General features: G+C 38.4%; 1 long non-coding RNA gene across 1 annotated transcript; it reads left to right on the forward strand.

Moving 5' to 3' along the window:
* Positions 1-12,464: 12,464 nt before the first annotated feature.
* LOC140627475 (uncharacterized) lies at positions 12,465-21,001 on the forward strand. Its single transcript, XR_012026192.1, has 4 exons — positions 12,465-13,471; positions 18,732-18,856; positions 19,336-19,444; positions 19,623-21,001. It is a non-coding gene; the product is annotated as an uncharacterized lncRNA (long non-coding RNA).
* The last annotated feature ends 6,406 nt before the right edge of the window (positions 21,002-27,407 follow it).

Below are 27,407 nucleotides of genomic sequence, written 5' to 3' on the forward strand. Positions count from 1 at the left end.
ACTTTAGGAGATAAGATTAAAAAATAAATATAAGCAGTAGTTTTCTGATGCCCCAGAGTTTATTTTATTCTATTTTCCCCCAAAGAGCTGTTTCTTCTTTTTTCCTTTCAGTTTTGCCTGCTGACAGTGTTGGGATGATATACTGGCTTTGTGTCTCCCATTGTTATATGATGTTACCTAACAGAGGATCTGCATTGCTGGGCTGTCCTTCTCCTTAGATATGTCATACCTGTGTTGTTAATTTATTCTTTGTCAATCATGACTTCAAAAGCAAATGGTTTTATATGTCTATGGTACACATATATACTCTGCCACACACACACACACACACACACACACACACACTGATATGTGTGGAAATCAAAGAGAGTGAGTTCTTAGAAAGCTTTTGAAATAGTATTTTCATAAATTGGCCTTTCTAACATGTTTGGTGAATTCTGATGTTTCATCTTCTTTTAAGCCATCCCATAAACCAAAGAGCGAAGAGAAGACAGCTCTTCCTAACAAACAGAACTCTAATTAAAAATTGGCTAAGAAATGGTGGAAATAGAAAATATCCATTTCTGGGTAAACCATAAAATCATTATTGGATGTTAAAATTAATAGGACAAAGTATGGTAAAAAAAAAAAAAAAAGAATATTTGCTTAGTCTCAAAGTATCTCCACACAAGATACATACTAATAAAAAGAGAAAAATGGTAACTTCACAGTTAAGGGGCCTGACAGATATCACCTTAATGAAGGGATAAAAGTTAACATTACCAGGAATGATATATACTTTCTTACTACCCCTCCTCGTGATAGGATGCTCTGAGAAGGTCCAGCATCCTGTCTGACATCCTGATGGTTCTCTAGCCTTCCCTTTGAACTCTGGGCTCCTTCACTTCTGCTGAGTTGACCTCCAATCTCCTAGACTTTATTGGTCTATCTAGTCTTAAGACCATTTCTCCAAGAAATGTCTTCCTTTGTTCTGAAGGCTGAGTTAATATAAGGAGGGATATAAAAAGAATAAGATACACTGTTGAACCTCCATAAGTTCAGAGCTTGGTCAAGGACGCATAAATATGAGCACATAAATATATGACAAATGTGGGGCCCCTCGGTGGCTTGATGGTTGAGTGTCTGCCCTTGGCTCAGGTCATGATGCCAGGGTCCTGGGATCGAGTCCCACGTCGGGTTCCCTGCATGGAGCCTGCTTCTCCGTCTGCCTATGTCTCTGCCTCTCTCTGTGTGTCTCTCATGAATAAATAAATAAAAACCTTTAGAAAAAATATATGACAAATGTAACTAAGTTCTGTGATGTTGGTAGAAGCAATATCATCAGCACTGGTGAGCTGGGCCTGGAGAAAATGAACACCAGCTAGTATATTTAGAATCCTGCATCTTTCACTTTCTCAGGAGAATATGCACCCTCACATAAGAACCATCAAAACACAAAACGGTATAAAAGGAGAGAAAACAGAAAGTTCTGCATGTCCATGCCCCTGCTGAATTCTCATTCTGGAGTTATATCGAATGTTTCCTCACCATTTTATTTCCCTTCAGTCATTTTCTCCTCTAAATAGTCCTTATGTGATCTCTCCACTTCTCAAAACCATCTTTCCTATTTTTCTGCTTTCAGCATATTCATAAATATTTCATGTAGATGTCAATAATAGGGGAAGGCAATGCACATATGGGGGCAGGATTATATGGGAAATCCCTGTACCTTCCACTCAATTTCAGTGTAAACCTAAAACTGTTCTAAAATGTAAAGTATTAAAAATTTACATTACTTCTTAGGCATAGTGATATACATGGCCTCACAATTTTCATGTTATTTAGGCATGACTATTATGATTGTTTTATCTTTAGAATTATTAATCACTGAAAAGTTTATGTGTGTTTGTGTATGTGTGTGTAATCTGCTTTCCTGTGGGTCCATAAAAATTAAATTACCATCTGTGAGACTGATTTAAATATTTTTTTGACTGAAGGCCAAAGCATCAGTGGGAAGGATCTTTAAAGTACTTCTAACCTTGCATCTTTTTCCCCTTCAAGGCATTTTGGCAAAGTGTTACTTTCCCCGTACACAATGACAGTGAATATTGGTATCACTTATCATCGATTAGTAGACTATTTCTTGAAATCCTGTGTATCAATTACATTTTACTGATAGTATTAGAAAATTAAGGATGAAAGAAAGTCATTCAGTTGTCTAGACAGTGAGTTACAGAGGTTAGGGTGCCATTTCCCTGGAAGAATGTGAATTAAAGATTAGCAAGGAGAATGAATATAGTATGCAAAAAAGCCATCAGTTTGCCCTTGAAGAAAGGAGATAATATAAAAATTACAAAATAAGCACCTAACTGTCTAAATTAAATTTTCTCATTTTTTTTTTCTGTGAGGATTTAGGTCTATATCCTAGTCAAATCTTTGTTCTACCTTATAGCAAATTTTATAGCAAATTTTAAAATAAATTCTAAGGAGTGTTTGTATATTGCTTTACCTTGTCCAAGTGGCGCTCTCACACTCTCTCATGCATGCGTGTCTCGCAAGGATTCTGTGAGATTGGGATGGGAAGTACTCTTGCTTCAGAGACACGCAAGCTGAGTCTCAGCAAGGGTTGGCTGCTAGTGCCAGTTAACCGGGTCTAGGGTCTAGTGCGTAGCGAGCCAAACCCGCATCCCACCCCCCCCCACCCCACCCACCCCCCCCCCCCCCCCCCCCCCCCCCCCCCCCCGCTCCAGGGGCTGTGCTCTCGCCACAGCGCCGCTCAACTCCTCAAACACTAGCCGGGGAAACGGGCTGTGGGCGATTGTTGTCCGACGGGATTGTAGCCTGGCCTCTCTGTTTCAACTGCTTGACTCCCAAGCAACCCCAAAACCGCTGATCAAGGATTTCTAGTAGAACCTGATAAAGTATGACCTTGAAGGTGGTCCCCTGGAATAACACCGAGACTCATGCGGGGGAGCCTTGTGCAGCCAGAGGCCTTTCCTCTCCGGTGAGGGTCCCAGGAGAGTCGCCATCCCCCCCTTTGCCCCTACCTGCCCCCCAGCTTCCTGCTCGGCACCGATCCCGGAGGCCGTTGCCCTTCTGGAGAGCCAAGGAGCCTGACAAATGTGTCTCTCTTCCCCCGAGCTGCTCGGGACTTCATCAAACTTAATTTATGTCGCCAGTAGGTCTTGTGCAATGGTTCTCAGATGTATTCCTTTCCTGATAGTCTCCGGGGAAGACAAAATGTGATTCGCACAGGGCCATAGATTGTTTTCCCGAGGCCGCCAGGTCTTCGAGGGACGCCTGCATGTGCTGCATCCCGGGACGGAGGAGGCCGCAATAGGACCCGGGACGAGGGGACCACGCGAACGTGCTTCCCGAGGCTTTCCCTTGTCGGTCAGTACCTGCCTCCAGGTACGACTCCGTTCATCACACTGAAAGGCACGAATCCGCCGCACAGCATATTGTGGCTGCAGACAGTTCTCGGGGGATCCCCGGGGGGCGCAGCGGTTCGGCGCCTGCCTTCGGCCCAGGGCGCGATCCTGGAGACCCAGGATCGAGTCCCGGGATCGAGTCCCGCGTCGGGCTCCCTGCATGGAGCCTGCTCCTCCCTCTGCCTCTCTCTCCCCCTATGTCTATCATGAATAAATAAACAAATAATCTTAAAGAAAAGAAAAGAAAAGAAACCATTTCTCAAAGGTGTTTGGCATTGTTTACTTTTCAGTACGGCATCGCCCCACCTTCTTCCTTGGAGGAACGCGTGGACGCAGGCGATTTCTCCGAAACCAGGGCCCCGTCGAGCTGAGGCTCCCTCGTAGGCTTTCCTGAAACTGCTCATGGTCCCACCTTCCGGGAGACTCATCCTGAAGCCTCCTGAAGTTTCCCTGAACATATCTGACTACTTGCACGGACCGGTTAACAAACTGTTACAAACTGTGTTCACAAGGAGGCATCCAATCAAGCAGAATAAGCAAGTGTGGAATGGATGTGAAGGTTGTGTGACCACAATAAACAGCACGACCATAGCACAGGGAAAATGCCCCATACTCCAATCCCTCCATCATACAACCTCTCCGGCTTGTATTTTCAGATGCTGTAGGCCCCCGTTTTATTTTCTTTTATGTGTGGATAAAAGTATTTCATTTTAGTCCTCGAGGCCCTCATTGCTCCCCTTCCAGTCCCCTGCTTCTCACAGCCATTCCCAGGGGCCACATGGAAAGCAAGTGGGACTAAGTTATTTTAACTTAGTTATTTTAACTGCTAAAAAATGTTTTTATTTTTGACTGATTCACTTGAATGAAGTCAATACCCCAGGACAGGATGGCTCTGTTAAATAGATTGGCACTGGTTTTCCTACTACTGGGTCTTTTCCTACCAGGGGCTCTGTAGAGTTTTACTTTGGTGAATTTATAAGGTAATGAATATTCTATTAGCTGTAATCTCCAGGGGATCCACGGCAGCTATTTTATTTATTTATTTATCTATTTATTTATAATATCTCATAACATTGAATGTAGTGTTGTAAGAAATAGGTTTTTGAAAATTGTTTATTGATTTTGTCTTTATGAAGAAGCACCTTTATCTTCAGAATTATTTTTTTAGCATTTTTCTGTTACTTTAATTACTTTTATTTTTTATTTTTAAAATACAGAAGACAACAGATATGTGTATGATAAATGAGCATATGAAAAGATGTTCAACATTGTACTTCATTAGGGGGTTGCAAATTAAAACAATGAGATATCACTACATACCTATTAGAATGGCTGAAATCCAAAATACTGACAAAACCAAAGGCTGGCAAGGATATGAAGCCACAGGAACTCTCATTCAGTGCTGGTGGGAATGCAAAATGATTCAGGCATTGGAAGACAGTTTGGCAGCTTCTTATAAAACTAAACATACTCTTATATGATCAAACAGTTGCACTTCTTGGTATTTACACAAATAAGCTGAAAACATGCTCACACAAAAATCTGCACATAGATGTCTATAGCAGCTTTATTCATAACTACCAAATCTTGGAAGCAATCAAAATATGGTTCAGTAGGTGAATCTTAAATAAACTGTGGTACATATTCAGAGCTGAAAAAAAAAATGAGCTCTCAAACCATAGGAAGAGAGTGAGGATGACAGCACATGAGAGACTCCTAACTCTAGGAAATGAACAAGGGGTGGTAGAAAGGGAGGTGGGCAGGGGGTTGGGGTGACTGGGTGACAGGCACTGAGGGGGGCACTTGACGGGATGAGCACTGGGTGTTATGCTATATGTTGGCAAATAGAACTCCAATAAAAAATAAATAAATAAATAAATAATAAATAAATAAATAAATAAATAAATAAATACATACATACATACCATAGAAAGACATGGAGGAAACTTACATGAAAATTACTAAACGACAGAAGCCAATTTATTTATTTTATTTGTATTTGTATTTGTTTAAGTAGGCTCCATGCCCAACATGGGGCTTGATCTCACAACCATGAGATCAAGAGTCGCATGCTCTACTGACTAAGCCAGCCAGGTGCCTCCAGAAACTAATTTAAAAAGGCTACATAACAATATGATTTCAACTCTATGACATTCTGGAACAGGCAAAACTATGAAAACAGTGAAAAAAATCAGTGACTACCAAGGTTTTGAAGGATCAATAGGTTGGGCATGGAGGGCTTTAAGGCAGTGATATTATTTTGCATGATACTAAAATGGTGGATATATATCATTATACATTTGTCAAACTCCTAATGTCCAACCTTAAGAGAGAACCCTAATGTAAACCATGGACTTTGAGTGATAATGATGAGTCAGTGTTGGTTCCTTGATTGTAACAATGTACCCCTCTGGTGCTGGATACTGGCTCTATTTGGAGATGGGGAAGGCGTATATGGGAATTCTCTTTACTTTTTCCTCAGCTTGCTGTTGCCCTAAACCTGCTTTAATATATATGTATATATTAAACATTGTGTTTAATATTTTATAAACCATGCACTTATATTCTTTTCTCATGCCATGAATTCACATACTATTTGGGTTTAAAATACTCTAATTTAAAGACATTACTTAACAAATATCCACATTAATATTTTACTCCAAAGATAACTATGTTCTTTGACTCTCATCTCAAATTCATGGGTCAGAAATCTTAGACCTAATACACACACACACACACACACACACACACTACAAGCTTTATGGGAAATAAGTTTTCTAGGAAATGGAGGTAAACAGGTTTATTTTTGGATTTCTTAGGTCATTTAAGAATGCTCATTTGCTTCATGACTCTCCAAGGAGAGATGTGTTTCTAATCTGAGTGATTAATCCCTTAATCAGAAAGCTTTTTATATGCCAAGTGGTCAGAAAATAAATTCAAGAAAACCACATAAGGATAGGGAGACCAACTGTCCCAGTGCTGGATGGTTGCACAATCCTCTCATTTCTACCACTCATAGAAACTGCCCTTGTGAGTTTATTGGTTATGTCCCCATTGTTAAATCTAATTATTACTCAAGTCCTATTTCTTCTTGTATGTAGTATCTGACACTGTTGATCCCCTCCTTCCTAAAAATTTATTTGGCAATAAGGTCATTTGTTATTTTTATCCTACTACCTCACTCACTGCTGTTTCTGTTACCATGTTGGAAGTCTGTTACCTCTAAATGTTGAAAAGCCATGTAGCCTAGGTCCCAGGTCTGTTTTTTGCTCAGTTTATGTTTATTCTCTTGGAAATCTCACTTAATGTAACTTTAAATGCCTATCTATATCTGAAGATCCTCAAATGTGCATATGATTTCATCTTCATCATGTGGCAAAACAAGAATAGAATAGGAATTAAGAATTGAGAAATGTCAAGTTTCACAGTGTAAAATTTTGTGTTGCACATTCCTTTAAAATAGATACTGTAAATTGTATTTCTTATTACATATTATCTGTGATGTTTAATTTTTATGTGTCAACTTGGAGGGTGGTTTCAGATGAGATTAACATTTAAATAGGTGAACTTTGAGTAAGCAAATTGCTCTCTAATATGTGAATTAGTCTCATAGGTTCTGTTGAAGGCCTGAATTGTAGAAAAAGACTAGCCTCCCTGAGCAAGGGAGATTTCTCCACCTAGTTGCCTTCAGACTTTATCTGTACCATCCCCTATCCTGAGTCTGGGCCTGGTGGCTTACACCCCAGATTTGGACTTGCCACTGTCCATATTCACTTCATATTCATATCCAATTCCTTAAAATAAATATCTTTCTATTCATACATCCTTTTGGATCCATTTCTCTGGAGAACCCTGACTAATACACCATCCAAAGATTCAAAATAGAGCAAACAAACAAAAAAGAAGGAGGCTTACATTTATTTAATATTTCCTACTTAATTTTCAAAGCTCTGTTGATGTACTTTGAAGTAAGATGTCTTCTATGCAGCTGTGAGACCTCAGGCATACATCAAGAACAAAACATGAGCTCTTTTCTTTCACTGAAAACAGGCCCCACTTGAGGGTAAAAATATGTGCTCTACCAAAAAAAAAAAAGGGGGGGGGGGTGTGCAAAACATCAACGAATGTGCTTATTCTGAAGAACAAAGCTCTCTGAGTGCTGTGATATATAAGTGAGGAGAGAGTAATTTTAACCCACTTTGAGAATTCTGAACTTGGTAAAGATGTCTATTATTACCTTGGAGTCTTCAGTTTCTAGCTTTGGCTAACGAGTATGGAAACAAGAAGTTGCAGATATATTTATCTTGAAAAAAGTTTAGTTACTGTACCTTCTTAGGAGAATTTTCTAGTTTTAGTATGCAATATTCATTCCTGAGCATATTTGAGGTGTCAATATCTTTTGCAGAAGTGTAATACAGATAACAGACCTCTCAACAAGGATATGTAATCATTATACTCTTACTATCCAATAGGCTCTTCCTGTATTATTTCTCTTGGAACTCACACCACACTGAGACAGGTACCATTTTTCTCCCATTTACAAACGGTCAGTTAGAAAATTTATTAATGATCATTTGTTAATTCCACTGATATTTCAGTTGAGCAAGTAGGCTAAAAGCAGTTAGGTGAGTTGTCTAATGATACATTGCTGGTTAACAGTAAAGTTGAGATCAAAAGGCTGGCTAGTAACTAATATTGCTACAATTTGAGTGATTTATAGAAAACCATTACTGTGCCTTGTATTTTGCATTATAGTAGGCTTTCTCAACCAGGATTCCTTGAAAGAATAAAGCCTTACTGCCCTAAGGCATCCATTGTATTGTAGAGGAGGAAAAATAATTCCCTCTACTCTTCTGAGTTCTTGGTTGAGACACCTCCCCCTCGCCCTGTAATAAAAAGACAGATTAAGAGGAAGGAAACCGACTTTAATAAGATGAATACTTCCTGTATACCTGGGAAAGAACCTGGAGTGACTCTCTGAAATGGCCAAAGCCACAACTTTAAATACCTTCTTCAGGGATCCCTGGGTGGCGCAGCGGTTTGGTGCCTGCCTTTGGCCCAGGGCATGATCCTGGAGACTCAGGATCAAATCCCACGTCGGGCTCCCGGTGCATGGAGCCTGCTTCTCCCTCTGCCTGTGTCTCTGCCTCTCTCTCCCTCTCTCTGTGTGACTATCATAAATAAATAAAAATTAAAAAAAAAAAAGGAGCCTTGGGGACTCCTTTAAAAAAAAAAAATACCTTCTTCAGCTCTTTTGGGGGGAGGCAGTTATGGTAGATTTTCAGACAAAGCACAGTAAGCAAGATTATGGTTGTTATGCAGAGTTAAGTCTTTATCTTCTCCATTGATAAGAGTTTCTAGAGATTTGAAGTTGCCCTTCTCTTTCAAGTACAGGTGGAAGACAACCTTATAAGTGGAGATTTCCCTTGTAAATGTAAATATCTCTGTAAAAGGGTAACTTTTACTCAATTTTCAGAACTTCTCCTGTATTTGCAGTTTTTTAAAAATACTCTGCTCAAAATTATTCCTATGCCAAAGAGATATATTTTAGGGTGGCAAATTCTGCTCCCCTTCAGTATATAATGGATAAGTTAGCGCCTGTTTGTCTAGAATGCTACTGGGTATATACTGTCTTTGAGAGAAATGATAAAATAGTTGCTGAAATAATTTTCTGTAGGCTTTAATTCTCTTAGGCAATCGTAGTTAAGAAAGGCTGTTGGATGATAACTCTGAGACTTTGAGAAAGAAAAGTAACACCTAAGAATCTTGCTAAAAATAGGGGTCCTAAGACCCACTTTTGAGATTTTGATTTTATTAGGTTTGACATGAGTCCTAGGAATTGGTATTTTAGACATCATCCCAGATCATTATAATGTAGGTGAACCTCTGTGTTTTTAATTTTTTGGCTTAAACAACAGAAAGTTAGTTTCTCACATTTCTGGCAGCTGGAAGTCCAGGATTAAGGTGTTAGCAGGTTTGGTTTCTTCCGAGGCCTCTCTCCTTGGACTGCAGATGGCCTCCTTTGTACTGTGTCCTCTCTCGGTCTCTCCTCTGTGTGCCTGGTGTCTCAGGGTGTGTCTAAACTTATCTCTCTCTCTTTTTTTTTTTTTAATTTATGATAGAGAGAGAGAGAGAGAGAGTCAACTTAATCACCTCTTTAAAGGCCTTATCTCCAAATACTGTCACCGTATGAGGTATCCAGAGTTAGGGCTTCAACATATGAATTTATAGGGGGACACAACGCAGTACCATAACACCTGGCTAACTCCCATTTGTCTTTTATGTCTCAATTTCTATCATTTCCTCAGGGGAGCTCTCATCCCCAGACTATGCTAAATCCTCTTGTTATTCTTTCCCATAGCCTGCATTTTATTAGTAGCCCTAATCGTGATCACAATTAGGGTTATTGTGCTCGGTGCAGTCTCTTCCTCTGCTCCCAGCAACAAACTACATCGAAAGCTCCATGAAGACCGTGGCCAAGGCTGTTCACTACTGAGTCCCAGCACCTATGTCCTCGCCTGGACACAGTAGGCCCCCAAGTAGATACAGTATTGGATTAATGAAGGAAGGAATAAATGAACAAAAAGAACTGGGAAGGTACAGTACAGGGGCACTGCAGCACCCTCTCATTTCCCCTTGGCTAGTCTGGCCTCCCTTGTCAGATACTGAGGGCTTGGGTATGCTGGGAGGCTGACATTCCATCTCCTACACCTGGGCAGGGGAATCTAGAGTTTTCCAAAAATCCATATTATCATTGTCCCAGCCTCATAATGAATAATTGCCATTCCTCCTCCAGAAAAAAGTCATCCCCCTGTAATCAACGTAAAACCCGAAAGAAAGGAAACTCACATTATACCTCCTGTGTACCGACCAATTGTGTCTTATTTTCACAGCAGCTCTGCAAAGCAAATAAAATTCCTATCTTTATGGTAATGCAACTAAGTCTCAGAGAAGTTAAATCCCTGCCATGGTCATAATAAAAGGTCAAACTGAAATACGGACTCATGTACAGGTGGTTCCAAAGCCCTTGTTTTTTTCCCTAACATACCAAGCTTTGGTGGAGTTGAGTGGCACAGAGAGCCATCCTTAATTCTGAGTGCTGCTAGGAGTGCCCATGACTGCCTCCCTGATTGCCTCTCAAAGACTGAAGGTGTAGACAAGGAGAACCTCTTAAAAAGGGGAGAGGAAAAAAAGAGTATAAATAAACAAATGGGACCATATATACTTCCACTTATTCCTCAAACCCTTATTAAATACCTATATGAGGCACAGGGGCTAGAAAGAAAAAAGAAAGCTTTAAAATTTATTTTGAAATAATCTGATACACAGAAAAGTTGTAAAGACAATCCAGACAGAGATCTATATACCCTTCACCCAGTCTTCCTTCATGTTAGTATCTTTTTTTTAAAGATTTTATTCATTTATTTGACAGAGAGGGAGAGAGGGTACAAGCATGGGGAGCAGCAGGCAGGGGGAGAGGGAGAAGCAGGCGCCCCACTGAGCAAGGAGCCCGACCCCAGGACCCTGGGAACATGACCTGAGCCTAAGACAGATGCTTATCTGAGCCGCTCAGGGCCGAGGTACATTTGTGAAAAACTAATTAACATTGGTACATCACTATTAACTAAACTACAAATTTCACCATTTCTTTCAGCAATTCTAATTGCATGTTGAGAAATTTTTTCTTAGAAGTTTCACACTCATAAAAAATGTTGTTTCAGAGGAAAAGACATTTTTTCTTGATTGAACACATAGAAATATATAATTTTAGTTTAGAGAGATACTAGGTTTAATTTTACTAACATGTATGTATCTGTGAGAAAATGACTCTATGTGAACTGTGAAATTGACAGCATATAATCTGAATGATATACTATATAAAAAAAATTGTGATGATGAGGGATGGATGCAGAAAAATTTTCACCTGTAGCCAAGAAGGCTGATCTATAGCCTGCAGTGTCAATAAGTATTAAATACACGCAGGTGGCCACATCCTTAAAGGATCTCAAGGCTGCCTTTAAATCTCACTGGTAGTTAATATTGAACTGAATGATAAGCACCAGAGAAATCTTGTGAAAGTAGTTTTACAATTAGAAATCCAAAGAAGACATTTATGATCTAATATTCCCTGCATGGGGACACCTGAGTGGCTCAGTGGTTGAGCATCTTCCTTAGGCTCAGGTTGTGATCCCGGGGTCCTGGGATCAAGTCCCGCATCGGCCTTCCCTCAAGGAGCCTGCTTCTCCCTCTGCCTATGTCCTGCCTCTCTCTCTGTGTCTCTCATAAACAGATAAAAATCTTAAAAAAAATAATACCCCCTGCATGTCTTCCCCCCTTGAACACTAAGCATATAACCACCAGCTTCATGCAGCAAAAAGTGCAGCTTTTTCTGCCCATAAATCCTGTCCCCATGCTACTTAAATAAACTTACTAAGCTGCACCATACGTCTCCAGAATTCTTTCTTGGCCACTGCACTCCACAACTCTACAACAGTGAGGTTCATGAGTTGGACCTTCTAACTTGTCTCCCCTGAACAGATGTCTCCAGATGATGTGATTACAATAACATCATTGATAACAACAAAAACAATATCTGTTATCTTTTGAGAACATAGCCTATGCCAGCTATAGCTCTTTTTATTTTACATTATTTCATTATTTTTCCAACTTTATTGAGATGTGACAAATGAGATAGACAAAAATTGTATATATTTAGGTTGTACAATATGATTTTTTAACATGCACAATGTGATGATTTTCTATCTATATATCTATATACCTATATACACATCATGAAATGATCACCACAATCAAGTTAATTGTGATATCATGACTTGTAATAAGAAATACATATATGGTCCTCCACCCTGTTCCTGGCACAGAGCTCCGCAAATCCTTGGAATTTCCTGTGGTAAGAGTGACAAAGGTATCTTTTGTTATGTTCATGAGTTGGCTAGTGGAAAGCCCTTGGGTAACCTAAGGATGGGAGCTGGTTGCCAGGGGAACCAACCCTGTGATTGGAAGGTTAGAACTTTTAGTGCCTGGCTACACCCCTGCTACCTCCAGCCCTCAGTTCCCTAGTCAGGGGAACCTCAGATTTATAGTCAGTGTGTCAGAAGGATGAGTCAGAAGCACTGTACTTATGATTGGATCTGAAGAGGGAGCGCACTGTTATGGGTCTGAGCCTTTAACCTGTGAGATCTATCTGATGGTATCTCTAGTTGTATAGTGTCAGAATTGACACGCCTTATAGAACAGATAATACATGTCCCCTTGTAAAGATCAAGGATTTCCTTGGAGTCTTCCAGTTCAATAGATAACATCTAAGGAGTGATGGGGTGGGGTTGTCATGAATATTTTCCCAGACCTGTGACTCATCAAGAGCCCTGGGTCCAGGGCATAAGTGACTTATGGGGGACACCTAAACACTCGTTTTTGTTCCTGGATTACTAAGAAGACATGTACACCAGACCACTGTCTTCAGTAAAAACCCTAAGCCCCAAGCAAAGACAAATGCACTCTTTTTTCCTTTCTTAGTATCCCAGATACTACACTCTGCATATCTAAACTCTGCTCTCACTTCTTCTTGGCTTGTGCTTGATTTCTTTCCTGCACGAAGCCAAGAACCCTCTTGACTGGTGGAGATTTTAGTATTAGAATGAGGTAAAGGTGGTCATTGGTCATTCTAGAGGTCACTCCATGGTTATTAGAATGAGGTAAAGGTGGTCATCAGTCATTCTAGAGGTCACTCCATGGTGAATCTGCATAGGTACAAGTCAGGGGGTAAGCTCAAACTGGTCTGGGTGGTCCCAGCCGGCTAGAGGTCTTGTCAGGGCAGTCGCTATTTGCTCAAGGGGGCAGTTTCACTTTCCATTTGCCTGAGTTGGAAGATAAACTGGAAAGAAGAGCTTAAGGAAAATATGGGACAAAGGTCAGTGAGTACAAGCAAGTGGACAGTAAAGGTCAGGTCTTGCGGCTTAGCTGGTGACAAAAGTAAAGAAGAAAGAAGACACATTGGAGGGAAGGACTGAGTTTTTCCGAGTATTTGACTGGTGGTAATGGTGAGTGGTGAGTTTCTCTAACTCATAATAATTATGTACATCCTTCATCTCACATTGTTATCATTTTGTTTGGGTATGGTGAGAACACTTAAGCTCTACTGGCTTAGCAAATTTCAAGTATACGATACAGTGTAATTAACCATAATCACCATGTTGTACATCCCCAGAATTTATTCATTTTATAAATGAAAATTTATATACCGTTTGACCAACATCTCCCCATTTCTCCCACCCCTCAGTCCCTTGCAACCACCATTCTACTCTCTAGTTCTATGATGTTGACTTTTTTTTGATTCTACATATAAGTGAGATCATACACTATTTGTCTTTCTGTGTCTGGTTTATTTTGCAGCTCCTGTTCTAAGTGTTTTACATGTCTTCATTTAGTCCTCAAAATGCTTATCTATTCAAAATAACATTAAAGTTGAAAAAATTAATATTCTTGAGGAAATGGCAACTGGCGGGTGGAAGGCAGGATAAATATTTTGCTCAGTGTTCAGTGGGTTGTGATGTTGGCTGGTGCTGGACTTTGTTGATATCAAAGAATGAGAGAGCAGGAAGGTATCTTTGAAATATCTTCTTCATCTCCTGATTTACAGGTGAATGAACTAATTTCCAGAGGTGACAGGTAAGTCACAAATGGTCACATAAAATTTCTGAAACACAGGGCTCAATTCTGGCACATTGTCATACCTTTTACATAATTTATAGTTTCTCTCATTTCATTTATACAACCAAAGGGCAAGAAACAAATAGATCAATGGAATAGAAAGGAGAGCTTAGAACGGGACTTGTGTGACAAAATATGAAATATGATAAGTGGTCCACAGAAACATTGGGGGTCTCTGATACTCTTTCACGAGGTCTGTAAGATCAGAAGCATTTCTAAACGAATTACAAATTAATAATTATTTTTCATTTTAAGTTATAATAGTTCAAATATTTTGAAAAATATTGTAATAATTTATTTGAGAGAGAGCGAAAGAGCACATGCATACATAAGCAAAGGAGGGGTGGAGAGAGAGGAAGAAGCAGACACCCTGCTGAGTGCAGAGTGCAATGCAGGGCTTGATCCCAGGACCCCAAGATCACAACCTGAGATGAAGGCAGAGGATTAATCAACTGAGCCACCCAGGCACCCCAACAGTAAAAATATTGATAGATATAACCCATATAAACAAATGATTTTTAGTTCCCATTAAAAGATATAAAGGTTTGCTGAGACCAAACATTTTGAGAACCACTGGATTAGTGACAAATTGCTTAGTTTGGGGAGAACTGATTAATTTTTAAGAAGAAGTAAAGCTAGACACTACATAATTTACAAAAGAAAACATATGCAAACACATATCACTGCTATGTATTTTATAAGTACATCCAAGATGTTGAACAAACTAGAGTGAATATATATTTATAGGAGGAAAATGAAAACAGGGTTTGGGTCTTAAAGTAGGTAAAGAAAAGGAAATTGCTGACATGGACAAATGAGAGTATAGTCTTCCATATTCTAAGTGTGTTAGTAATTATACTTTGTGCAACTGAAGTTGCAATAGAACAGTAGCAAAACAAAATCAAAGAAGTCATGCTTTTATTGTGTTGACTCGTGTTGTTGTTTCTTTTTTTTTTTTTTTAAGGTTTTTTATTTATTCATTTGGGGGAGACAGAGAGAGAGGCAGAGAGAGCCCCAGCAGGGTGAGACACAGAGACAGAGGGAGAGGGAGAAGTAAACATGCCTCCCCCCATGGGCTGAACTAGGAGCCCGATGTGGGGCTCAATTCCACAACCTGAAGATCACGATCTGAGCAGAAGGCAGATGCTTAACCAACTGACTGAGCCACCCAGGTGCCCTTCAAATTATGTGGTTTTAACTTCCCTTGTAACAAATGTCAGAGAATATTAGAAGACAAGACTCTAGTGTAAAAGTTACAAATCTGGCTATGAAAATGTCTTACAAATGAAGATGTTTAAACATTTATAGGTAAATATTTATGACCTGAAGATTAGTTAGTGATTCACCTACCTATGAAAAACCTCACTTAGCCCCTCTTAATTTGCCAACAATCTGATGGTGAGGATATCTACTGTGCATAATGATATCATTAAAACTCTCTTCTTATCCACCAATAAAAAAAGACACCCCTCTTTACTAAGATCAAACATCATTTTGTTTTAATACTAAGAAAAATATTTTTTACAAAGATTTATTTATTTATTTGAAAGAGAGAGTGTGTGTGTGAGTGTGAGCAGGGGGAGGGGCAGAGAGAGAGAAGGAGAGAATCTCAAGCAGACTCCTGGCTGAGCTGCTTATGGGGCTCGATCTCAGGATCCTGAGATCATGATCTGAGCTAAAACCAAGAGTTGGATGTTCAACTTACTGAGCCACCCAGGTGGCCCCATACTGAGATAAAAATTAATTAAGAGCAATATAAAGCAGAATAAAAATAAGAATGAAAATTTAGAGATATGGGCACCTGGGTGGCTCAGTGGTTGAACATCTGCCTTTGGCTCAGGTTGTGATCCCAGGGTCCTGGGATTGAGTCTCACATCGAGCTCCCTGAAGGGAGCCTGCTTCTCCCTCTGCCTATGTCTCTGCCTCTCTCTCTGTGTCTCTCATGAATAAATCAATAATTTAATTTAACTATTTTTTTTAAAAAAGAGAAAATTCAGAGGTAAAACAGGACTATACTATAGTAAGTATTGGTATTAGAAAGTTAAGGTTGTCCTATATTTTTGATCCTTGGAATATTAATAAAATACTTTCCTTAAAATTTTAGGATTCAGTTTTGTCTAAAAAGGAAGGAGCTAACAAAGGCTAACTCCTTCCACCTGACCCTAAACATTGTGGCCTCAGAAATACACTAATGATATGCAAAGTAGAGGTTGCAAAAGATCTACTGGAGTGCAGAAGGAAAATCATAAAACTCTACTTGTATCAAGTTTTTATCTCATTCTTTTACATTTCTATAGGAATTTTTATGATTCATATGCTTTATTATATGTGTATGCATATAAATGTATATAGAGATGAAAATATATTAAAGGGAGTGTTCAAACATTTTTAACCGATGAGATAAATAATTTTTAAAGTTTACGGGGCACTTAGCAGGGTGTTTATGTTCTTATCATTGTAGAATTTCATTTAGGGCATAGCTGGGTGCAATTAGGTCAGCAATTCCAATTCACCTGCTCAATTCCATCTTAGCTCTGCTCCAGTGCATGAGAACACGGCTGAATAACGATCCCGGGTAAAAATGCTTGTTCTAATCCTTGTAGCAAAAGTCAGAAAGTATAGTTTCAAGGCCTGATAGCACTCAGCTTTTCTTATGGATCTTAATGTGGTTCTTAAAGAAATCTTCTGTCATCTTTCCATGTTACACCTCTGTTTCTACCCCATCCTAGATTCATTTTAAAAAATATTTCCAGTGACGTCACAGTCACAGCCTTTATGTATGATTTTCATCTTTTTCTATTTTGTTTTTCACAGCTTTACTGATATACAAAAACCACACATATTCAATGTGTGCGATTTGATGGGTTTGGACATATACATACGGTCATGATAGCATCACAACAATGGAGACAACTGAAATGCTTCTGTTTTTAATTTCAAAGAAGTTCCATATTTGTGGAAAGTATGCAAATTAGAGAGAAAGGAGAGCAAAATTAATAAATAGTAAAATTAGAAAGCACTGACTGAGAAAAGAGGCATTGGTGTCCATTTAGGAATTAAAATAACTATTCCTGGGCAGCCTGGGTGGCTCAGTGGTTTAGCGCCGCCTTTAGCCCCGGGGGTGTGGTCTCGAGACCCAGGATCAAGCCCCATGTCAGGCTCCCTGCATGGAGCCTGCTTCTCCCTCTGCCTGTGTCTCTGCCTCTCTCTCTGACTCTCTCTCTCTCTCTCTCTCTGTCTCTCTCTGTCTCTCATGAGTGAATAAATAAAATCTTTAAAAAAAATAACTATTCCTAAATGACCTGGACATTCAACTAATATATGGAATATAGCCTCGGAAAAGATCTAAGGCTAATTCCTTTTTTGTTTTCTAAGATTTTATTTATTTATTCATGAGAGACACAGAGAGAGGCAGAGACATAGGCAGAGGGAGAAGCAGGCTCCCTGAGGGGAGCCTGAAACAGGTCTTGATCCCAGGACTCCCAGGATCACTCCTGAACCAAAGGCAAATGCTCAGCCACTGACTGAGCCACCCAGGCATCCCAGCTAATTCCTTTTTTAAGAGCACATGACATAACTTTCCATTTCAAATTAATGGGGAGGTGTCTGCATCTAATCACGAAAATCCTGAGATACCGCTAAATTACTTTCTACAAGTCACAGATACAGACACTAAGTTTTCCTTTTGTTATGTATGAGACATTTCCTTCTCTGTCAAGAACTATCATCAATTCAGGCTAAAACCAAGAGAATGCCAATCAAGATACATTATGAAGATAATAAGACCCAAATTAGAGAAATTTATAGTTGTCCTAACAAAAATGTGATAGGTTTGTTATTTTCAATGGAGTGCTTCACTATGTGTATTGACTTGATATAGCCTGGAACATCTCTGTACCTTCCTAAGAACTTTAGATTGTAAGCACCTCAGGGACAGAGAGTAGGGTTTATTAGATTTTATCCCCCCAGCGCCTAACACAGGGCTAGAGTATTACCAACAACAGCTAAACACTTAATAAATCTACAAGTTGAAAGAAAGAAAGGAAGGGAAGGAAGGAGCAAAGACCATTACTATTGGAAAAAAATGGTCACGTAAGACACAAGTATATATCGCAAAATTATAGCTGGATCCAGGGAGATGCTCAGACTAGTACGAAACTCTCATAGGTCTTTTCTGGCAGAATCACGGAGATGCTGATGAATTGTCTGGTCAGTGGTTCTTTAACCCAGTTGAACTTTAGGGCCACGTAAGGAGCTTATACTTACACCTAGGTCCCACCCCGGACCATTTATATCCTAATTCTGGGATTGGGGACCAGGTGTTGGCGGTTATCAAAGATCCCTAGGTGAGTCTACTGTGCAGCCAGGTTTGAGGACGCAGACTTCCAAAACTTCCAGAAATGTTTTGCTTAAATTTCACTCTTTTACTTTCTCATGGGTGCTCTTATCGGATGTAATTCTCCTTTCAGCAATCAGCAGTGTTCGTGTTATTTTACTCTGCTTTCACTGATATGTCATTTGGGAAGGTCTTGTTCATCTTTATGTTCTTGTTTCAAATGCTGTCTGATTTTTCCTCATCATCTGTTTTAGAACAAGAATTTCCTGTGCTCTATCCTGTGGCAGAGTCACATGTTGGCACTACAAAGCAGTCATCTGAAGGGTAATAAATATGCACGACGGAAGAAACGAAGTCATTTTCATCAGGACTCCAAAATGTTAAGTAAATCTTTCTTTTGCTTCTGATACTGGGGGAAGAGGCTGTCCTGTTAAGGTCCATCAGAGAATTTTCCCTGAGCCTGCAGTTTGAGAATTTGAAGATCTAAAGAGTGGCATTCCCCCTTGCACATTATAATTTGTCTTTTGCCATATAAGAATTACTTTGATTTCACTTTGCTAAATGGAGGCCTGTATCAAAATTGAAACCTCTGTGTTTTGGAAGGGTGCACATGGCAATTCTGAGAGTATCAGTGGATACGTTTTAAATAAACTCTTAGTCTGAAGTACCGGTGGGTGGCCAGATTAAAATTTCCTTCCATTATAAACAAAGTATCCATGGACTGAATTTGAAATATAGGAAAAATAATTCTAATCCTCACAAACACAAATTTCAATTCCAAAGTGAATTTTCCATCAATAAATACTAGACGGTATAATTTTATATCTTTATCTAGAAATGCCTTTTTTTCTTTTGCAGAGTTACCTTTTGCCTTATAAGTATTGTTTGTTTGAAATTATCATTGAACAATAACAATTATGGGAAGACATTTGCTGTATGTAATGGTTTCTATCAGAAGATTTTACAGGTAGGTTTTCAACCTCATTAGAACTAATGCCCCAATTTAAAAACACATATTTTATCACCCTAAAATTCTTAGGTAATTTAATCTGGCTTCCACATAATTGTGTATGTGTTAGTACCCTAAGTGTAATGTCAAAAGAAAAATAAATTCATAATAAAAATATTATGCTTTCTTCCCTCAGAACAACCAGACTGGAAGACCTAATGACTATAGTCAGTCAGATGAATGTTCTTACACTGAGAATCACTGCGAATACAAATACTGCCTGAAACAATAGTGCTGTGGGAGTGAGTTCATAATGATTGGTGTATTCTCAGATTATATAATTCTTTGAATTTGGATTTGTACCTGCAAGAATATTCAGAGAGATCATTGAGATTTTTGTAGAGTATGTGGGAAGCTTTTGTTGTGTGGGTCAGCCCAACATGCAATGTGGATGAGTCCTCCTCCTAAATGCCAAGTGTGCTGATCTTTCTGGCAACAACAATGTCATTCAACATTTCCCAAACACCTCTTCAAGGTGAGACCACTACCACTGGAAATCAGGTATACAGCCTTCTCCTTGGTTTCAAATGGACAAACTCTGGTCAACTCAAGGGTGAATTAGGTTTAAAAACTGAACAAGAAAATAGCTTAAATTTGCTATGGTTTACTTTAAATACAGGGGACTCTTCAACATGCAGGTTTCTCTTGCTCTCTTACTGCCTTTACTTAAGTTTGTATCACATGTCCCTAAATCCAGTGACATTTCTAGCTGAGTATTCCTTCTTGCCCATTACACTTCCACTTCATTCATGAGTTCCATTTCTTCTTTGGTCTGTGTTAAATCCCGGATCTCCCATTTCTTTGCTGTGCAGTTTGGGCATATTACATAACCTTTTGAACCTCAGTTTCTTCATTCACAGAGATAATAGCAGTACTCGTCTCAGGATTGTTATGAAGATAAACATGACAAAAAGGCTTCCCAGAGTACAACCCAAAAGAATAGTGACAACAGACTTTCAGTTGCCCCCTCGGCAGAGAAAGCTAACATCTGAGAGATGGCTTCCATTTAGAGTAGTCAAATGGGCAGGGTAAACTATCTCCAGTACATAGGCATGCATGGAAAGATGAATAAAAAATTATCAGAACACAGAAAGGCACTAATATACTATGAATAGTTAATGACATGCATCAGTTTGAGATAATCTACAAAAGTAATGGACTTGCCAGTAGAACATTAATGGCTCCAATTCTTTGGTCAAAATAGTGTCTTCCTCAGAGAGAGTTTGGATGATCATTGCCCAAGGTTGTCTCTCTTTGCTTTACACATCCATTGCTGACCTGCTACGCCTCTAATTAACATATATTCTGTTTATTATGTGTCTTTGAGTAACATTCAGAGGACTATTATTTTTTCCTTTACATTCAAGGAGCACTTTCTCAGCTTCTCCCTATAAACTGGCTACATGGGCAGCCTGGGTGGCTCAGCGGTTTAGCGCCGCCTTCAGGCCAGGGCCTGATCCTGGAGACCCGGGGTTCCTGCATGGAGCCTGCTTCTCCCTCGGCCTGTGTCTCTGCCTCTCTCTCTCTCTCTCTCTCTCTCTCTCTGTGTATGTCTGTCATGAATAAATAAATAAAATCTTAAAAAAAATAAAACTTTAAACTGGTTACAGATATTATTGCCTGGTTATTTACAGGAGTAAACAGGACTTTAATATCCTAATATTGAACCTCATTCATTTATTCATTCAATCAAATTTTATTAATCATCTAACAATAACTCTTATTTCTCCAAGTGATGCTTCCTGGATGAGGCTGTTGCTATTGGTTTGGGAATCAAGCTTTTAAAAGCTGCTGTACTGTGACCTGGGGGTAGGATGGTAAGTGATAAGCATCTCATTATTCAAGAGCCTCTTAGATGCAATCAGAGTACTTGTGATTTTAACACTGTATTAAAAGAGACTCAGTATGGCTATTTCAAGATGAAATATCACATCACGAAGCCAGTAAGCCAGTTGAAAAAGAGTTAGCAAAAGCTTCTCTGAGGGGTTGACTTTGAGTAAGCTGATCAAGTAAGAGGAAGAAATTAGTGAGGAGGGTACTCTCAGAGACCTAAGTAGTGAGCCTGACATTGAGGAAGGATAAAAGTTTAAGAATGGTATAGCTTCACACATACCATCATGCATATGGTAAAGGCACACCTTTTGGAAGGACTGATTGAGCTAGATGTTAAATCAAGTCCAGCAGAAATTAGATCTGACCAGGTGGAAGGCAAACACCAGAGTATGAGGACAAAACAAAATCAGAGTTGCCAGGAATTTAAAAGGAAAAAAGGTAACCAAATCACAAGCCGATAAGGTGGTTCCAGATGAATTTGTGTGAACGGTATTTGTTAGGGTGCATTCAGGTATTTGCTCAACATATTTAGGTCTCCAGCACTCAAAAATGCCATTCTAAGCTTTTAACATCTGACAACTTCAACTGAGAATGTTTGCCTCGTGGATCTCTGTGGGGGAAAACACAGCCAGCATAAAAATCCAAACATGATCTTTGACGTTTTGTTACCTGACAAATACAAGATTCTAATTTGTTTTGGCAAACACAGGGAACTTTGGATTTCTGTTTAGATACTTTGGATTAACCAGGAGACTAGCGAGAAGGAAAACAATGGTGTCATGTTGTGGATCAGAATGTATGCCAAACCAAGATAACAAAAATAAACCGCCTTCTACAATATACCACCACCCCTGGGTATTAAATGGGAACTGTAATTGTACTGAAACATGAGTCAAAAACTAGAATGGACCACAATAATTTGCTGAACTCTGGAATTTTTTTTTTTGAAATGTGTACTAAACCTGCAAATTAGAAAACCAAAAGCCAACCATTTAGTGACCCTGTTTGAACTAGAATTGAACCTGTATTTTGTCTGTGCTCATTTAAATGTATAAACATAATTTTCCAAACTAAATCTAAGTGCATCTGGCCTATATTGTGCTTGAGTCCCTAGTTTTTAATTTTATATATATATGATTTTTTTTTAATTATGGAAATCTGTAATAGATGTAAGTTCACTCAGATAGGAACTACTGATGTTTCAAGATCCTTGCTGGAAAATATCCTCTGGCCTCTGAATGGCCCACTGCAAGGCACTGTCTTCAAAATGTACTATGCCAGGGACGGTTCATCGTTCATGGTAATAAATAGACTAGCCATCTTTGATCAACTGGGAGGCTTTAAATAAATGACTACGCAGAGCCAATCAGATGGATAACTCACAGCCTCTTCGTAAGGACTTTGTTTCCATTCAAACAGAGCTGGTATCGGTGTTCGTTCTGCGGTACCCTTCTCATTCATCCTAGTCCTTTGTCTCCTGAAGCAGCTTCCCATCTTCTTTCTTGAGAGTCCAGCTTTTTATCATACCCCAGGATTAGCCCTGAGTGATGGCTACAGGGTGACATCTGGTAATGGTGAAGGGAAAGGGAAGAGATAGAGGCATGAGCTGTTTTATTTTGCTGGTATGTAGACTGCTGAGGGACTCAGGAGTATCTCCTTACTGCCCACTCTCATTTTGTAAACCCAATACTCTTCTCCAATTGTTTTCTCTGTCCTTATTGCTGTAACTAAATGCCAGGAATGAATTAACCCAGCTGCTTTTCTAAATGTAGGTGAATTATATTTCAGGGAAGTGGAGGAGAGAGGGAAGGAGGGAGGGGGAAGGGAGAGAGAGAGATGAACCAAGGAAAGCAGAAAGGAAGGAGGAAGGGAGAGGAGGATCGGAATTGATAAAGGAAGAAGAGGATCGGTTGAAGACCTAGAAAGTATCTTCTTTATTATGTTTTTCCATCATCACTAAAATATAAACCTTCAGAAAACCTCCCAAGTCCTTTATGATTTCTTTAGGGTTAAGAAAAGGGGAGAAAATTTATAAGATAATATTCCATTTATAGAGGACCAAGGATAAGAGGAAGCTTGGTAATCTGCAACTACTGGAAGCTAAGGGAAATGGGGAACCAGACCATTCACTGAATATGTTTGCCAAAGGAAAAGAAACCAGATATTTGGAAAGCCACTTAGAAGAGAGGGAAAGTAGGTTTAAGTGGATTAAGGTTGACTTCTATACTAGTGTTTCCCAAACTCTGCATAGAATCCACTTGAGAATCTTACTAAAATGCAGAATCAGATTCTGTAAATTTAGGAAAGAGACTGAGATTAGTTTCTAATAAACTCCCAGATGGTGCTCATCTCACTGGTGTGTGAACCTCCCTTTGACTGGCAAAGTTCTGACCTTTCTTATTTGTAACCACCTGTAGAACCCTTATCTATTGTAGATGAGGCAGATATATGCCTACATTTCCACACTGGAACTTGAAGGATACTTTTCAAAATTGTTTTTTTCTAAAAATGTACTGTATTATTTCATACAATAGTGGGATTTTTGGTATTGTACTTCAGGTGCAAGGTGGTGTAAATAAGCTTTTGTAGAATGACCTGGGTATGAAGCCAGATTATAAAAAAATCTATGTATGCCTGGGTCACCATTTTTTGAGAATCAGAATAGGAAAACTAATGCAGAATTTTGGGCCATGAAGTCCAATTTCATCATATAATTTTGATTTTTAAAAATGAGCATATTTTGGGAGCCCATTATTTATGTGGACATTTGTTAAGCCAATGATATAAAATAAGGGAGACCCAGGTTGAGAATGATAAGTTTATGGGTTTCATGTAGATTGGAAATGAGGAAAAAAATTCTAATTCAGCATTTCATTTAGGTCTTAAATGTGTTGCTACAAAAATCTACAGGAATTTGACCCACTATCATTGCAATATATTAGTTTTTAAAGAGAATAAAATCAAAAGGAATCATTCCTGGTAGTCATTAGTAGTGTAGCTAATAAAAATGTGCTTAATACAATTATTATTTTCTATTTCCAGAAGTATCTGGTGATCAAGAGAAAAAAACATATCCACAAAATAATAGAAGTCATATAGCATTATTCCATGGAGCCTGCTTTTTCTTCTTAACTGACTTCTGTAAAAGTGACTTTATACATAGTGACAACTTTGAGTTGCCTGATGTACTTATGTCAAAATATCAGTAACAAGTGTTAAATTAGGGATAGACTATTGAGGGAAAAAAACCCAGGAAATGAAAATGTGCCAACTGCTGCCCTTTTGCCAAAAGCAACATTTTGTCAGCCAGTGTGTTCATTTCTCGGTTTCTTTGATTTTTTAATTTACAAAGATGGAAGTTTCTCTTTAAAAAAAAAAGATTTATTTATTTATTTTGAGAGACAGAGAATAGGGGGAGGGGCAGAGGGAGAGAGGATACTCAAGCAGACTCTCTGCTGAGCCCAGAGCCTGACATGGGGCTCTATCCCAGCATCCCGAGATCATGACCTGAGCCAAAACCAAGAGCCGGCTGCTTAGCTGAGGGAGCCCCCTGGGCAACGCTAAAGATGAACGTTTCTATAACTAGTAGAATAGTCTTCTGTTTTCCAGGGCCAATCATTTTGTTTTGATTTATTTTTAAATCCCCATAAGAAATGGATCTATGTTTTAAAACAAAGTACCATTGTTATTAAATTTATTTTATTCTCCACATACGACTTAATGAAACAAAACAAAACAAAAATGTAGAGCAGTAGTATTAGTGAGCAAGTGCTTTGGGGACCACAGCTCTCCCTTGGTCCCTGCCACATCAGTGTTAACTAGCTTTGAAATAACCTGCATAGTAAAGCATTGTGTTTTGGCATGATATTTTTAGTCTCGATACATAAACAAAATTTATTAAACTATACCCCTGTCTTATGCTATAATTTTCATAGGAAGAGGATAAAAGGAAGGAGATTGTGAGAATTAATTTATTGCTCTGGAGGAAATGAAGAAGTATTGGAGGGAAAAAAGTGTTCACATTATGTGGAGCATGAATTGTCTCCTATAGGTAAAGAATTCCTCTTTTCCTAGGCCATCTTGGCATATGTCCATTATCAGGGGATTCTTTTCAGTTTAACATTCATCCTGCAGTTTTCACCTTTATCAAAGTATTATCATTAACTGATACATGAAATTAAGCTGACTTGAGTGGGGAGCATCTCCACTATTTATTTTCAGCTTTTCTCATGTTTTCCTTGCCAGTGTACGAGATGCATATAAAGAGATGGAGGCGAAAAGATCTCATTTGAACATATAGTTAAATCTAAAACACAACCATCAGTCATTTCTAAGACCTCTCTTGGGCTGACATTTTCAGGAAAAGTGTAATTAACGCTTCCCTCCCTTTCAAGGACAGAAAGCAGAGTCCTCACTGATAAAATAAAGTGCATTCAAATAGGAGTGTGTGTGTGTGTGTGTGTGTGTGTGTGTGTGTTTTATTTTTAAAGAGAAATAAGTGGAAATGAATACCTCCATCAGATCTCAGATGTAGGTAGGAATAATATTCAAAGCTGCTAATTAGTAGTATACCCAGTTAGTAGTATCATGATTGAGTGAGTTAGAGCCTAGGAAAGTCCTAACTTTACAAAGCCCCTGGGAGATTGGAGCAGTGGTGTACATGGGAATTATAAGTTAGACAGACATGAAATGTGTGTAGAATGTAAAGACCCAGAAGTCCTGGTATAAAGTATAAGATACTTGTCTGAATTCTCTTGTTCAGTGGTGTTAATATCTGTTGTAAAGTCTACAGCTATTCATTTATTTATTCTGATGTGTTTTTATTTTGATTAAATTCTTTTAGCAACAGTGAGCTAATAAAGTGCACGCCTGATGAGAAACTAAGTGCTGAATTTCTGTTTCTTAGGGAAATTGGTGATGAACTTATAAATTGTACCATATGCTTGTTAAAATTCACCATCAACCACTGGGTTGTTGCAGTGTTATTATTAACCTTATGAAAACCACAAGACACATATATGCTGAAGAAGCAGCAATATCTAATTCAAAGTTCATACTTATTTTAAGAAAGATGACAGTTTAATACTTGCAATAATAGAAGTTCATTTGCATGTCACTCTATAAAACCTGCCTTTTCATCTAAACCAAATGATTGTTTTTCTAAAATAATTTTGCTCACCTTCATCCTCAAGGTTTCTTTTGACCACACAGGTTATTAAAGACATAGATTTACATATTTATAATGAAAGTACTATAATTTTTACAGAGTAAAGATACAAATAAGAGAGTGAGATGAAATCTATTGACCTGTAAAAAGTACATTCATAATTACAACCAAACTGTAATATTTTATCAAGCCAGGAGATACATTTGTAAAAGAGCTTACAGATGTTTGTATAAAACGGAGGTTTAATACAAAATGTGTCAGTGTTTATTCTGTCCATTGTCCATGATCAAGCACATTTGAACTATTTTTTTAATCAACCTCTGTATTCTAAAATAGTATTGAATTCTTCTGTAAATGAAGCTTCCACTTTTTTGTACTCTATTAAAATTATTTTTGAAAATTTTTCGTCAAAATATTCATTTAACAAAGAATCAAACAATTTTAGTGCTGGAAACTTTCAACAAAGTTGAATTATTTACAGCAAAGCTTGCAAGCAGAAAGATATTGAAATTTATCCTTGCCCAAACTAGGAAATAACGAGATTTTAAATGGTGATGCAAACAGTGTGCAAGGCCTATCTCTGAAATTCTGCAATTTTGTTCTGTAATTAGAATAATAAGGTAAAGAAAGATGTAAAACAATATTTTCATGTACTGAAAAAAAACCCCAGAAAATAATTAATTATTGAGAAATCCAATACAAATGTTCAGAGCTTTTAGTAAAGCAGGTTGTAAAACCAACATAGAAAAAGCAATACCTTTTATCTATTCAAATAAAAAATCAGTTCAAAGATATAGTAGGAAAGTCTAAATTAGTGATGAATGTAAAGTACATAGGTTAGGTGTTTAAAAATATCTAAGACTTATATGATAATAATAAAAACACAAAATATTCCTGAAAGACATAAAACAGATTTTAACA

Source organism: Canis lupus, chromosome X (genome assembly GCF_048164855.1).
Source record: "Canis lupus baileyi chromosome X, mCanLup2.hap1, whole genome shotgun sequence".
NCBI lineage: Eukaryota > Metazoa > Chordata > Mammalia > Carnivora > Canidae > Canis > Canis lupus.